Below are 15193 nucleotides of genomic sequence, written 5' to 3'. Positions count from 1 at the left end.
CAGCTGACCTTCCTGAGCTGCTGGTGGGGAAAAAAAAAAGAAAGAAATAGGAAGCCAAACCAGGTCTGCATTAATATGTCTGCACCAAACCTCCTCAGCCAGCAGGAAAGTTCTCCATGTTGTTGTGAAGGTGGAGTTTGACAGGAATGTTCTGCATTGCTGTAGCTTGGAGCTCTGTGTGAGATTCCTGCCCTTCTGCCCTGAGGAATCCAGTTTTCTCTTACCCATTCCTCACCCTGCTCTCTGTTCTTTGTGAGGTGCAGGTTGGTATCAACCCCTTCCCGTTACCCTGGAAATAATGGGAATAATCCCATGGATTATTTATGCTAGATTAGCACAGATAGTTATTTAAATGATGCATTTTTGCAGACTCAGAGGAATATTGCAACTCCTTTCCAGCTCAGAGAATCAATGTTTGGGAGCTCCCAGCATCATTTGGCATTAGCTCTGATAGCAGAGCCCGTGTCACATGGATGTTATTTATATTGTTTATTTTCTCCTGTGCTGTGATCACTCCCTCAAATGAGGCTTACACCAAGTGCTTTTTTTTAAAAAAATTCATGTTCCAGCAAAACACTCTGTTTGGTTTTGTTTTAGGGGAAGAATGCCAAAATTGAGAGAAAAAAATACTGAGAGGTTTTTATTAGAGAAGTCAACCAGATCCATCTCAGCCCTGCCTCCCACTCATTACCTTCCCATCAAATGGGCCCAGGGACTGCTCCGACCTTGGATCAGCTCATCTGTGCTACTGATTCCCTTAATCCCAGTGCCTTTGCCATCAGATCCTCATGCTTTGGGCTCAGATTTTACTTGGGCTGAGTTTTCCTGCACCCTGGCTCTCTCCACTGCAAACAGCTCCCATTTCACACCTTCTGTGCAAGGATGAAAGAGACTTGTGGCTCAGCCCTGCTGCCCCACTGCTGACACTCTTCCAGAGAGCCAAGATGGATTTTCCTTTCCCAGCAGAGCAAGGATTCACGTGGGGCTACAATCTGCCAGATGCTGGGAATTATTCCATGCCACAGGGTTTCATTTAGGTGTTATCCTGCTGACAGACAGCCCCTTGATAAACGCTGCTCCCTCTGGGTTTGCCTCTTGCCTCTTGCAGCATCTATGGAGATACCTGATCTTCCTGACAACTACTGGTCCATACTAGAATTGTGTTGGGGAAACAATTCCTGCTGGAAAATCAGCATTATGTTGTGATGTTTTTCAGTATAAAGCAGTTAGACATGTTCAAACCATGCAAAACACTGGCACAGGGTGCTCAGAGAAGCTGTGGCTGCCCCTGGATCCCTGGAAAAGTTCAAGGTCAGGTTGGACAGGGCTTGGAGCAACCTGGGATAGTGGAAGGTGTCCCTGCCCATGGCAGGGGATGGAATGGGGTGATCCTTGAAGTCCCTTCTAACCCAAACCATTTTGTGACCTGATGATTCTAAAACAGAAATTGTTCTGTTAAAATGCCAGCAAATTTAGCCACAATTTTTGTGGAGATCTTATTCTTGGAAATTTTGCAAGTCTGTTCCCTCATCCTCTAAAAACATCCTCATGAAGATCTAAAGTTACCAGCCAAGCCCTCTGATGCTGCCTGAGCTCAGAAGACACTTTAAATTTGATCATTGCTTCCCCATCTCCATTTGCAAAATGAAAACTAAAAGGTAGCAAAGAGGGAAGCAGTGCCTGTGCCGAGCCATCAAAATTCACTGGAGAGGCATCTGAGCTGGCAGAGGAACAGTTACTTTCCCCTACTCCTTTTATCCATTGCCAGAGCAGGGGACAAACACAGAGGGACTGGTTTGGGAGTGCTGCTCACCAGGAGTCTTCACACTGCTGTGCAAAGGAAAGGAGCAAAGGACTTGGGAGAACAGCTGAAACTGCTACACAGATTAATAGAAAATCTACCATTTCTCCCTAAAATTAAATATGATGGTTACATCATGGATTTTGTGATGCTGCTTGCTACTACTAATAATTACTGATTGTTTACCCTTCCCTGTGAGGATGAGCAGGCCCTGGCACAGGGTACCCAGAAAAGCTGTGGCTGCTCCTGGATCCTTGGAAACGTCCAAGGCCAGGTTGGACAGGGCTTGGAACAGATTGGGATAGTGGAAGGTGTCCCTGCTATGGCAGGGGGTGGAAAGATGTGATCTTGAAGGTTCAAACTGTTCTATGATTGCATGATTACCTTTCCCTAGAGATCCTGAAAAGAATTGTGACATTCTATATTCTGTTGTGCAACCAAATTTGAAGGCATTTTAGAACTTTGTATTAAATGACAAGTCAAAACTCTGTTCCCTTTGCTCATGCAAAACCTTTGCTGATCTCAGTGGGGTCGAGTCTATTTTTAAAACTAAAATACTTCTCTTATGCAACAGGACCATCCAGAATTACAAATAAATGTATTCTTTCCAAGGCTTTCATATTTTACTTCTTTCCATAATGTTTAAAGGTTAGCTGAGTGTCTTAAATGTGTTTACAAGAGGCAGGTACTAATGAGGATGGAACATTGCGAGGTGCAAGCCTGGAAAGTACAAGGTAAGGGAGGAGGTGGCTGTGGTACACATATTTCCAGTGCTCTGAGCAGCTGAGGTCTACCTGAGAGCTGAGGTCTTGGGGGACCTGCTGAAATGACTTAGCTGCTGTAAAGGCAATTTTGAGAGCATTCAGTGCAGCTCCTGGGAATGCCAGCAGCCTCTGGAGCCACCTTTCCCTGTAATCCTCCTCTGCAGGGAATTCCACCCTGCACATCCAAGGGTTTGCTGCCAGCGTTTGAGGTGATGCTGTGTAACCTTCTCTCACACTGCTGTGAGAACAGCTGAGCTGGGAGAAAGAGCAGTGAGAATCCTCAGCCAGGGCTTCTGCTCAGTCCCTCCAGGGGGCTTGGATTCCCTGCCCACTGCCCAGCCCCTCCTGGGCTGCCTGGACCTTGCACCTGCCTGTCCCTCTGGACCTGTGTGGTCACCTGGGCTCCTGGTGCCTGTCTGGTGGGGCATGGAGCCTGTGTGCTGCTGCCAGACCCTTTGTGAGAGGCAGGGAAGCTCTCTTTCCTGGCAAAGGGCTGCAGGAATTCCTCAGGTCGTAAGAAAGATTATTTTGGGGACAGATGTAAGTTATTTTTACAGATGACACAAACAAAATGGTTAATGCACCTTCTGTAGCTTCCACTGGTTGCGTGGTATGATGAGTAACCCCCATCCATTCTGGGACAGACTTAATTCCAGATTTAAGTGCAATCCTTCCACGAGGCAGTGAGGCACAGCATCACTCTCTACAGCTCCCTGCCAGGAGGTTGTAGCAATCTAGGAATGGTCCCTTCTCCCAGACAACAGGACAACAGGAATGACCTCAGGTTGTGCCAGGGGAGGTTCAGGCTGGATATCAGGAATAATTTTTTCATGGAAAGGGTGGTCAAGCATTGGATGGGCCGCCCAGGGAAGGAAAATCACCATCCCTGGAGGTGTTGTAGAAATGACTGGACGTGGCACTCAGTGCTGTGGTCAGGTTGGGATGATGGTGCTCAGGCAAAGGCTGGACTCTGACCTTAGAGGCTCTGTCCAACCTAAATGATGCTCTGTGGGATTCTGTTTGTGGTCCTTGGTGTCCCTGACACAGGGGCTCCTTCTGAAACAACCACAGCATCACTTACAGGGCACAGGTGGAAACATCCTGTACCCAGAGGGACAAGCTGGGCTTTTTTTTTTTTCTTTTGAGGGGACAAAGCTCCCTTTGCCACATAACAGTGGACCCAGTGGTGGCACAGGGAAGAGGGAGATGAGCCTTTTGCCTTCACCACTGTGTGTTCACTGAGCCACCTGTGTGTATCAATGCAGAGGCCACTCAGCCCTGTCCCCCTGTGGTGCTGCCCCTAAGCAGATGCCCAAGGAAAATTGCCTCAGTGTTCAGAAACCTTTTCACTGCAACTCCTTTCCTGCTGCAACAAAGCCACTGCTGAACTATGCAGAACTACCTCCAGTAATATTTTATTTCCCTGCAGAAAGTTTTCTTTCTTGCCCCTCTTTGCAGTTGCTTCTTTTCTCCCTCTCTGCTCTCAATTTGTTGTCAACTCTCAGAGCTTTACTTGCTTAATCAGGAACCCAAATGGCTCAGAGGAGATGCCTTGACTCCTCAGCTGGCTGTCAAGCTCTGTGAGCAGCCACATGGCACTGCAGAAGAAATAAGGAAGGAAATCTATATCCTTTTCCCTCACTGGCCAGGCTGCTGACAAATTCTGCCCTGCATTGCAGATGTGATTCAATTATTCCAATGAACCCAATCAGAAATAATTAATGAAGACTTTCTAATGCATTTTGGGAAGACCATCCACCAAAACAGGGAGCTTTACTTTCTTTTGCTATATTGCTACACTCAGCAGCTTACAGCTAATAAGTTACAAAGCCTTGGTTTACTTGATTCCAGCTGCTAATCCCTTTTGGTAAGGCAGAGGTGGATACGATTAATGTCAAAGGACTATGAAGGCACTGATGGTGCTTTGAAATGGGAACTGTAAGAAGAGCCACAAGCTGTGGTCACCCACATTTCAACTCTTAAATCACTCCTTGGCTTGTGTTTGTTGATTTTGCCACGGAGCAAGATTTGCCAAGCAGCACCTGTGTCCTTTGTGCTCTCTTGTAGCTGCTTAATGATGAAAGCTCACCGTGGGCAAGTGAGTGACAGGGCACAGCACCTCTCACGTTCTGTGTGTTTGCCCTCCAGGGACACACTGCCTTCAGCCACACTCGTGGGTCAGCTTTAATTACCAAGGTAATTAAAAACATCAGCTAAACAACCTGTAATTTCAACAATTTCCATGGAAGATGCCAGGCTGTGGCTGCAATTCCTGCTGCAGGTGCAGGGACCTGGGTGTTCAGCCCACACTGCCTGAGTTGATGCTGTGCTGGAGACTCCATTGGTAAGAGTTCACTGAACTCAGTTGGCTCCATTTGCTGTGTTCTGCTTCTCAGCCACAGCTGTCAAATGAACAGATCTGAGAGCACAGGGTTGTTTCTTTTCTTTTTTTTTCCTGTCAGGGAGCAAAATTTTATGAAGGCCTTCATATCTAACCAAAAGGTCAATTGGCATAATCAGCAATTTAGGTAATAAATCTATCACGCTTTCGATTTCATTAGTCAATTAATGATGCCAGCCCCTGGGTTAGAAGTGGCATTTCAGTGTGCAGGGCATGGTGATTCCCAATGGAACCACCGAATCACAAAATGGTTTGGTTTGGAAGGGACTTTAAAGCCCATCCAGTGCCACCCCTGCCATGGGCAGGGACACCTTCCACTGTCCCAGGCTGCTCCAACCCCAGTGTCCAACCTGGCCTTGGGCACTGCCAGGGATCCAGGGGCAGCCACAGCTGCTCTGGGCACCCTGTGCCAGGGCCTGCCCATCCTCATAGTAAAGATTTTTTTCCTGATATCCAATCTAAACCTGCTCTCTGTCAGTGTGAAACCATTTCCCCTTGTCCTGTCACTCCAGGGCCCAGCAAATAATCTCTCTCCATCTTTCTTGTAAGCTCCCTTCAGGTCCTGGAACAGTACAATTTTAATTTACTTTATGGCAAAGATAATTTATAACACAAAACCTCAAAAGGACACAGTGGTCCCTTTGTTCATCAGTCACATCCTCCTTTAAATTAGAAATGTATGTAATGGAAAAAGGGGAATAAACATCTAATATGGAAATGGACTTCTGTTGGGGTGCTTATGTATTTGCACATTTCTTTGCTTGACATTAATAGAAAGCAGCAAGAAACATATTCTGGCAATACTCTTGGTCCCAGTCCAGAACACTGCAGCAGTGAGGGAGGAAGGAGAACACGGACAGAGAGGGAAGGACACATTTCAGCAGCAGCAAGAGGCTGCCACTTGTGGCAGCTCTGCTTTTGTAAACCAAAGCTCATTCCTTTGAAACTGTTTTCTTGAAAGACACTACTTTGAAGAAGACTGAGACCAGATAGTGGCCTGCTCTGCCAACAGCTCTGCTGAGAGCCAAATCCCCCAGTTTTACACTAATCATGAGCCTTTTCCCACTGAACACCACATATTGCACAGGTTAGTGACAGTACTTGTCACTGCTTTTTCATCCTGGATTTAAATGTGGTCTAAGCAGATAAGAAGCAAACTGTTTATAGATGCAGCACTGAGAGTGTAATTAACCATCCTGCTTAATGAGGTATTAGTGAGGATGTGTATACAGTGGGCATTCATTTACTTCTCAGTCTTTGCCCTGATCAATGCTCATCAAACTGAGCTCTCCAGAACAAACAACAACAGAAAATCCTATTAGGAAGTAAAGCTTCAGATATCATTAAAGATCCTGTGTCACCCATACTGGCTACAACAGGACTGGCAGAGTTTTCCTCCTGCACCTGGGTAAGACAGGTCCAGCATGGGGCAGCTCTTGCCCTTAGGCCCTGGATTTGAAGGTTTTCTACCTCCCAAAAATTTGGGCATACTTCAAAGCAACTTCAAAGTTCCCCAACCAAGGAACAACTCCTCAGCAGATGGCAGCAGGAACCCTATGAGTCTGTGTTAGGGCTGCTGGAATCTCCTACTAGAGGTTGGAACTACACTGAATTCCCACAAAAGCCCTCTTTACTCATCTGAAATTTGTATAAAAATATAGTTACATTACCTAATGCCACCCGGCACCACAACGTGTTATTTACAAAATTAATGCACAAACACAAACAAAAAAATTCCAGGTTTAGGTCAGAGTCCCTTGCACATGATGTCCAGAAATTTGTATCAAGTGTTTAAACTATGTTTCTGTACTTGTATTCAGTATTTCATTGCTGTTCCACTGAGCAGAGGAACCTGATGACCTCCAGAAATCGCTTTTTGACTGAAATTATACTTTGATTCTATGAATTGTTTGGAATTCCATTGAATTGCTCTGAAACATGAAACAAGGTGGATACATGCTCAGCAAAATGACAATGTACTCTGTAAAATAAGCCAGCAGGTTTTTGGTCTTTCCTGGGTAAGAGCTATGTCATTTAACACCCTTGCCTTCCTCAGTATCAGGTGAACTTATCTGTTTACGGTTGCATAACATCATTAAAGTTTCAGCTTCTGAAACTTTAAATACAAAGAGACAATGAACTAAATATTTAAGAGAACCTGAGATTAGATTACTCTGACCTTCACAAACTCCTTCGAGTAATTTATATAAATGAACCTACTTATTATTCATACAAATAAAATTCATGAAAAAAAAAAAAAGTAAATCCAGGGCTACTCCTGTTTTTTTATAGCTGAGATCAGAGCTTGTCCATTAGGCTCATAGCCAGTGCTCCATCACACTGCCAAGGGCCTGAACTGCTTCTAATTGAGTCAAAATTATTTTATTTCTGGTCATTTGAGAGAGCACTGGATTCTTTTTTTCTGGCCAGATCCTGTTGTAAGTGTTGGGCCTCTTTGTGCTTCAGAGCACTTGAGGTGTACAAGGACAAACCAAGTACCCAAGAATGCATTAAATCTCACTGTGCTTTTTTCCTAGTCCTAGGTAACACCGTGCAGCTATTTTTCATTTCTGTGCAGCAGCAAGTGTTAAACAAGCTCCATGTGATGTCACTTGCATTTTAAAGAGGTAACATCAGTAGAAAAAAAAGCTGTAGAAGCAGCACAGTGCCAGACATGCAGCCTGGGAGGTTGGAGCTGGGGGATCCCACAGCTTGGCCTTGTTCTCACCCTCCTCCAGTGCTATCCATAGAAGACTTTCATCTTTTAGGAGAAAGGTTTCTGTGTCAGCCCTCAGGAGTGTATCCACAATGACCAAAAAATAGGTTTGGGATCTTTTCTTTTCCTCACCTGGGTAGAAAGTGAAAGGAGAGGGAGGGAGAAGGAGTGGGAGATGCTCTGGCAGGGCACAAATCCGTTATGTCCTGAATTTACCTCAGGGGAAACTTTCCTTTCATGGTCTGCAGAAAGATCCCTGAGAGCCCAGACCTTCCAAGCTCACCTTCTGATGGTGCCTTGGAAATACCACCATGGAAAACTCTGAATAAAATGGCACCACGGTGAGCCAGGACAGAGAACCGCTTCTCTTTTATGAACGTGAAGCTATTTTAGAGTTGTGCTGATCTTTGCAAGAACCTTCACTTAATAATATCTCAAATAAAGAGCCTGGCTCAGAGAGAGCACTTTCTAGCAAGGATAGAAGGTGGGCAAGGGCCTCAGAAAAGTCATCAGCCATTAAACTGAAATGTCACCATAAGCCCATAGGAAATAGCTAAATGAGGTGTTATTATTGGTAACACAGACATTGTAGAAGAAAGATGAAGGAAAGGGAACTAAGCATTTATTTCTGTTAAAAGTGAGGGGTCATCCTTTTCCATCAGTCAGCAGGGAGTTGCTTTTATTTCCACCTCCATTTTATCATTTTTAACATAAAAAATTACAAAGATCATCATTAAAAAAGATTCTGCCAAATTAGCTGCAGCCATTTATCATCTTAGGTCTTTAGATGCTGAACAGGATCATTTTTTTAGTAGCATACTTTTTGTCTCCTCTCTTTTCCATGCCTCATACTCCTCTCAGCAAACCAACCATTGCTAAAAGGAGAGATTTAACTCAGTGGGACAGAACAGGCTGTGCTAAATGCCTGGTTTTGGGTGTCTGACTGCCCATTGCTAAATGGGCATTTCTTCAAGGCAGCCCAATGTGTCTCAGTCTGTTGTTGCACTTCACAGCTCAGAAATTAAAAAGTGCTGAGCTCATCTTTCCCTTGACTGGGTCAATTTCTGAATGGTGAGTAAATATCTTTACCTTGCTATGCGGAAGAGATTCCATTCTGTGAATAAACTGAATGTGGAAAATAAACCTAGATTGGGCCTCTTGAAGTATCAAGCCCATTTCATGCTTCCTACCTCCAGCCAATGTTGTATGTAACATTAATTCTAACTGGCTCCGTTCAAAAACCAGGCATGCAAGGGAAAAAAGGCCCCAGCAGCTGAGGTTGAGAACTGCAAAACTTCACTTATCAGTCTATAAATATATTTTAAAGAAGGGATTTAGCAATAGTGACAACTCCTGCTGTTCACTGACCTTCTTATGTGTGAGTCCTTACATTGATAAGGGTTTTCCCTCTCCAACAAACAGCTCTGTTGTGATCCCATGCCCTCTCCCTGCCCATCCTGCACAGCAGAGGCATTTTTGTGCCCTCTGAGAAAGTGAGGAATCCCAATGTGCACTTTCATGAGGGAAAAGCAGAGATGAAGTGAGTTGACACTTGTTTCCTCTTGTGGCAGCCACCAACTATGCATCACTTGACCTGGTGACTTCAGCTTCCTTTTACTGGAATATGTTATGTGTAATTACTGTCAACATGGCAATAAAATCCTTTCTGGAGTAAGTGGAAAGAAAGGGTTTGGATGTCTCAACTTGATTATTTTCTTTTTCCTGTAAAATGTCTGGCAAAATTTGGGGCTGCTATGACACAAAGATCAGAGGTTCTTTTGGGGGCTCTGCTCTGTCTAAAAGATGAAAGACAAATAGGAGAGAAGGTCTTCTGAACCTCAGCTTTTTTCTGTTACAGAGACCAAGAAAAATAATAGTCCAGCAGCTCCCCTGTCCCAGCAGCACTGCTGGGTAGGGCTTGGTGGATGGGGTTTCATTTTTAGCCAAACCAGCTCTCTGCAGCTGGGGTAGGAGAAAAGGATGGGATCTCTGAGGTCCTCCCAGAGGCTGATACTGACAGGGATGCCCTTTTGAAGCTGGGAGCCTTCTAAATCCATTATTGGCACAAGGATTTAGGGAAGAGACTCCCTGAGAATTCGCTCTTAACCTCCCCAAACTCACTGAAGTGAAGTAAGGGAACGAATATACTTTAAACTTCCTTATCCCTCCACATCACAAGTTATAATTGTGGATCTTCTAAATCACATTAATTCCTTTGCCTGTAAAGAGATTGAAAATCGTTAACTGGTAATTATGATGTCTTTTAACCTTCTAATTAGGAGGGGAACTGCCACAGGTAAGCACCAGGTAACATGTGAATGCTCCACATCTTCACATCCTCTGACTTCTGCAGAGCTGAGCCAGTCAAGGAGTCAAACCCCAGAACATTCTTCAGGCTTTCAAAAGTTTAGGGAGTTTGGCTTAAACTGAGAATGGCTTTCTTTACACCCAAGTTAAGGACACAGCTCTGAATTAAATCCATCAAAACTCTTTGGCCAGACAGAAGAATTGACACATATATTTGGGTGATTGGTTTTTGGGCTGTATTTTTTTAGGATGGAAGATGACTCACACTGTACAGTAAGTCATGTCTTGTAACTCTCCTGAGAAAAGACTCAATTTTTCAAATTATATGTGATGTCTTTGTGACAACGACAGCGATAAGATTTTGTTGGAACCATTGACTCATTCCTCTTGCTTGGGAACAAAGGTTAGGTTGTAACAAAGACCCTCAGGCCCAGATCTTTAAAGGTATTTTGTTGATTAACTACCCACAACCATTAGCTTCTTAATTAAAAGGTAAGAAGGCATACTAATGAGAGTTCAGCTGTGGAAACTGTCTCTTTAGATTTTTTCCTGGGAAAATTGGCTGATATGTCTGAGATGACCAGTCATCCATCATCCAGCATCTGAGGCTATGCTTGTTAAATCTATTGCTACCAAAGCCTATAATCACAGCGTATTCTCTGTAATAAAGGTTGTGTCCCAGATCCTCTCCTGTTTTCTAGGATTAAAAGGCACACACCTTTCTGAAACAAAAGCTTTTCCATTTGAAATCAACATCGTTGATTCCAGCTTCAACATGGTCTTTTTTCTTTCCTAGAAAGTTTGTGTGAAATCGTTCCTTCTCTTTAAAAATTCATAGAGTGTAAAACCAGCAAGAGGCAGAGGTTTCACTTCACTGTACCAATTTCAAGTGCTGGGAAACTTTAGTTTTCGCAGTCACAGTCAAAATTCAAATATATTCTACCAAACAGAGCAGTTCTGCTCTGATGGAATGTGGAATGCTGTTCCAGGCACAGCCGTATTTTCATTTTGAACTTTTTGGATTTGATTTGATTTGAATCAAATTTTGACTTAAAAAATACAGCAGCCTGAGGAGACATCTTCCCCTGCACTGTGTGGTACCTCCTGAAAGGAGTTTGGAGCCAGGTGAGGTCGGGCTCTGCTCCCAGGAGACACGTGATAGGATAAGAGGAAATGGCCTCAAGTGTGCCAGGGGAGGTTCAGGTTGCACATCAGGAGGAATTTCCCCATGGAAAGGGTGGTCAGGCCTTGGCAGGGGCTTCCCAAGGAGGTTTGGAGTCCCCCTTCCCCATCCAAGGAAGGCCTGGAGGTGGCACTCAGTGCTCTGGGCTGGTGACAATCTAAGCATTGGGCACAGCTTGGACTTGACAGTCTTGGAGGTCATTTCCAGCTAAAGGATTCTGTGATTCTGTATCCTCTGGAGAAATTCTGTGCTTCTGATCAAACCACTTCACTTTGCAGACACCTTCAGTGGTGGGATTGAAAGCAAAGCAAGGCTGTGCAGCTGCATGTTGCTGTCAGTGACAGATTGAGCACACAGTCAGATCTCTCCTTATACAAATACAGCACCAGAGGGCACCTCGCCTGTGAGGAAAGGCTGAGAAAGCCGGGGCTGTTCAGCCTGAAGATAAGACTTTAGAGCCCCTTGCAGGGCCTAAAGGGGCTCCAAGACAGCTGGAGAGAGATTTTTCACATGCAGTGACAGGACAAGAGGAAATTCAAACTGACAGAAGGCAGGAATGGATGGGATATTGGGAAAAAATTCTTCCCTGTGAGGGTGGTGAGGTTTGGGAGGCACAGGTTGCCCAAGAGGTTGTTGTCACCCCGAGTTTACCTGCTTTTCATTGTTTACATTTTGTTCTCATGCAGCTTCAAGACAACTATGTATATGTTAAAAAATTATCTATTTTGTTTACATATTCCTCCTCTGGGAGGAGAAAAATGATTAATGGTAATGTTCACCAACAAGGCTGAAGAGGTGGCTACCTGTGTAGCCAAACTTTGGCCTGCTTGCCAAAGTGTATATAAGATGAAGTCAGAAAAATAGAGAACTTTCCTGCTGACCTTTCTGCTGCCTACTTCATTCTTTCATGTCCTTAACAGTGACAGGTTGTGGACTCCTCACCCCTGGAACTGAAAGCTCTATGGGGGTCTGAGTAACCTGATCTAGTGGAAGATTCCCTGCCCATGACAGAGCGTTGGAATAAGATGATCTTTAAGGTCCTTCCAACCCAAATCATTCCAGAACTGTAACACAAGCTTCTCCAATGATGGATTGCTCAGTCTGGCACAGAGGAGCCATCTTCAGTCCCCTTAAACAGGTGAACCTCCTTGGAAGCCTGAGAGCTTTTCTCTTCCAGCACCCAGCTCAGATTCTCTTGTCTTTTCTCTGCTGAATCTTTCAGGTAAGTGGGAGTAAAAGGCAGTAAAATTGCAGTCATATGCCAGCAGACAAGATTGAACACACACTGAGTGCAGACTTGATGAATAAGAAGGTGGTGTTTTAATAGTCAATTTTCAGAATATAATGGCTCTTGAAAATAGATTGCTTAGAATATTTTCTCTACTTAGAAGTGCTACTACTTGGCTGTGCACTTAAGTAAAAGCAGAACTTTGGGAGACCTTTAAATTGAGGGATTGCCATGGGTTAGAAAGGCTTACAGCGAAAGGGGTACAAAACTAAAATGTGGTGCTACCAGACAGCATAAATGGCAGAGTATAAATAAAACAACTACTAGAGTTACCTGTATTGTAAGAACCTTTTGAAAAGCTCAGGTTGCTGCTGCATTTCCAGAACTTAGGATTTGTCCATTTAAGATGGTTAGACCCAAGATTTGGAGGTGTCTGTGTGTCTGTGTTTGTGAACTGAAGAACAATTAAGTTTAGCAGGTCCACACTGAGAAATAGGAGAGGCACAGAGCAATTCAGCCCAAAGTTCATATCTGGATTGCTTTGGCTGGCTATGGAAATTTTCTGCAAAGTGTGTGACATGCAAAGCTGGGAAGCAGGGAACAAGATTTAGAGGGAGAGAGAGAACAGCTGCATCTCTGCAGGTCAAAGGCTTTCTTTGGGAGTTCTGTGCTCACTCAGAAACCAGTCTGAGGGCAGATAATGCACCTTACACTGTGACTGCATGCCAGAAATGTGCAAGTTGTCCTCAGAGCAGAGGACTGCATGGAGGGCACTGTCACTACCATCAGCATTGTTCCCCAAGAAGAGGCACCAGGCTGGGTACTGTGTTTGCAGAGTGCCACCTCTCAGACACAGCTCAGTGTGTCCTCCAGGGTGTCTCTGTTGAGACCGTGAACTCCTCCAAACAGGTTCAGAAAATAAGAATTTTGTATGTCCTCCTGCAGCATTTAGTGCAAAGAGCCTTCTCTGCTCACCTGCTTCTTGGGGCACACAGCCTGAATTGTCACCAGGAGATTTTCTGCTTGGATTTGACACATTTATTTTGATGGTGAAGAGTGAGACTGACGTGACTCCTCTCAGAGTCAAAGGGACCTGAACAGATTTCCTCTCAGCGGTCTGTGTCTCTTCCCATGTGATTGGGAGCCCTTTGATCAGCAATACTCTGTTAATAATTTATGTTAGCATTGTGCCTTGTATCCATAAGCTGACAGACCAATGGCACTCCTGTCAGAACAGGAATACTAATGCAACACACCCACATTTGCTCTTCACTGGAAAATGGTGTCACATGAGACACAGCTTGTTCAGTGGCTAAACTTCATCATCTTTATTTTGGGTCCTCACAGGGCAGCTCCCGAAGCTGCTCATGCAATGAATTCTTACCATGTTTGTTGCCTGCTCGGGCCGCTCACAACCAAAACTGGGACAATTCATGACAATTTTAAAAAATGCCCGATGCTGGTGGAGATCCTGGGAATAGTGATGTTCAGTACCTCAGATTTCCTGGTTTGTTTCTCAGGAGGGTAATTATTCTTTTCTCCTTTTCTGGCTGACACACGTGTAGAAGCCCTTATTATTTTTCACACCCCTTGCCAAATTCAGCTCCAATTCTTCTTCAGCTTTCCTGGTCCCAGCCCTACATATTTGGCCACCATCCCTAAAATATTCCCAGGATACACATCCCTGGTTCCACTGCCTGTGGAGCCTCCTCATTCTCAGTGAAGGAGCCCAGCCCCTCCTGCTTCTCCAGCTCCAAGGGAAAATGTGGCTTCTCATCAAATTTATTTCCCTGCCTCTATTAATACTGACCCTGAAGACAAATGTTGGCGAAGGAAAGAGGCTGCTGCAAGGTAGTCCTTGGAAGTGGGAGGGCTTGTCAAGCTTCTGGGGCTCTCCAATATAATACTTTAACTTTTTTTATTGATTTGAGAAAAATTTGAGGGAGTTAAGTGCATTCCCAGAGCTAATTGAACCTATATTTCTTCACGGATACGTGAGTCAGAGCATCTGAGTCTGTATTGCCAAATATAGCGATTGTGCTCCATCAAAAGACGGATGCTGGAGCACAACAGCACACATCCCAAAATCTTGCTTTAATTACACATTCAGAGAAATGATAGAAAAGGGCTGTTTTCCACGTATCTGCGGAAGAAATGCTGTATAATTTAACAGGGATGGCAGCAAGAGTGATGAGGCAGAGAGGAAAGGCAGAGGTGAGCAGAGCAGTGATTCTCTGCCTGGTTTATAGGCTCACAGAATGTTAAGGGGTTAGGAAAGGATCTTTAAAAGACATCCCACCCCAACCCTTCTGCCATGGGACACCTTCCACCATCCCAACCTGGCTTTGAACACTGCCAGGCTTGAGGCATCCACAACCTCCCCGGCCAATCTATTACAGTGCCTCACCACAGTAAAAAAAAAAAATAAAAAATAAAAGAATGTTCCCCGTTTAATTTATCCATCCGATCTGCCGCAATAATTCCCCATCCTCACGCTGCCTCCAGCACACCTGGAATTCGCGTCTCTCCCCTGTGAGGATGCCCAGAGTGGCATGCATGGTGCCGGGCACTCAGGGAAGTGCGGGGGGAAGGAGGAAGAGGAGGGAAAGGAGGAAGAAAAGGAAGAAGACAAAGAGGAGGATGAAGAGGAGAGGACGCGGGGAGCGCTCCCGGCCCTGAGGGCTGTGAGGGCCCCGAGAGCCGCCAGGGGGCGCCGCGCGCTCTCGGGACGCGGGGAGCGCGGGGATTGGGTGGGGCCCGCGCGCTCGCCGCTCTGATTGGCTGGCGCGGGCC

General features: G+C 45.0%; 1 protein-coding gene across 1 annotated transcript in view; it reads left to right on the top strand.

Moving 5' to 3' along the window:
* The window catches only part of GET1 (guided entry of tail-anchored proteins factor 1), a 143324-nt gene extending 129153 nt beyond the window's left edge, over positions 1–14171 (top strand). Inside the window, exon 6 of the transcript XR_010743025.1 lies at positions 14159–14171. The gene's annotated coding sequence lies outside the window, so the exon portion shown is untranslated. The remainder of the gene's footprint in view (positions 1–14158) is intronic.
* Positions 14172–15193: the final 1022 nt, after the last annotated feature.

The sequence above is a fragment of the Sylvia atricapilla genome, chromosome 2 (assembly GCF_009819655.1).
Source record: "Sylvia atricapilla isolate bSylAtr1 chromosome 2, bSylAtr1.pri, whole genome shotgun sequence".
NCBI classification, from domain to species: domain Eukaryota; kingdom Metazoa; phylum Chordata; class Aves; order Passeriformes; family Sylviidae; genus Sylvia; species Sylvia atricapilla.
Note: the sequence above shows the minus strand (reverse complement) of the source record. Positions and strands in the feature narration are given on the sequence as shown.